A 320-nucleotide genomic window follows, 5' to 3' on the forward strand; every position below is an offset into this window, starting at 1 on the left:
TCGATGTTTTATATGCATTTTATTTCTACATCATCGTATTCCATAATACATTGGCTAAATCTTCTGTCATCTTTTTAATCTATTTATGTTTGTCTTTCATTCAATCGCAGTTTTAGTCTCCTCCTATTATCACTTACTTATACCAGTTCCCATCACCTACCGACGTTTGATAGATGAACAAAATAATCATCTTCATCCATCACCTCAGTGGATGCCACAACTAATGGTCATTGGTCACAATTTGATTATCATTACCGCAGCTTGTGATGAACTGCATATTTATACCATTTCCTTTGGCGTAGACATATCAATTTATCCTC

Source organism: Penaeus monodon, chromosome 34 (genome assembly GCF_015228065.2).
Source record: "Penaeus monodon isolate SGIC_2016 chromosome 34, NSTDA_Pmon_1, whole genome shotgun sequence".
Lineage (NCBI taxonomy): Eukaryota > Metazoa > Arthropoda > Malacostraca > Decapoda > Penaeidae > Penaeus > Penaeus monodon.